A 271-nucleotide genomic window follows, 5' to 3' on the forward strand; every position below is an offset into this window, starting at 1 on the left:
GGTGGGTGGGGTGTGTTTTCTGTTTTGGTGGGGAAAAACCCAACCCCTTCCCCTGCCTCTCCGTATTCTCATCATTCTTTTTTGCCCAGCTCTTAAATGGTAAGAAAAGCCAAGAGGAAAAAATGAAATCAAAGCAAGCAGGGAAGGAGGAGAAAGCAAAACTCCGAGGAGCAGCCGCCGCCGGCTGCAAACAAAGGGCGCAGGCAAGTGTTTGCGGCCGGGTGTCACGTTACTCGCGCAGCGTCTCCTCTTTAAACCAGAGCTCCCCGCA

At 53.1% G+C, this 271-nt stretch overlaps 1 long non-coding RNA gene across 1 annotated transcript in view; it reads right to left on the reverse strand.

Moving 5' to 3' along the window:
* LOC112550010 overlaps positions 1–271 on the reverse strand; it is a 16,930-nt gene that overhangs the window by 14,748 nt on the left and 1,911 nt on the right. The gene's annotated exons all lie outside the window — the stretch shown is intronic.

Source organism: Alligator sinensis, unplaced genomic scaffold, assembly GCF_000455745.1.
Source record: "Alligator sinensis unplaced genomic scaffold, ASM45574v1 scaffold983_1, whole genome shotgun sequence".
Taxonomy (NCBI): Eukaryota; Metazoa; Chordata; order Crocodylia; family Alligatoridae; genus Alligator; species Alligator sinensis.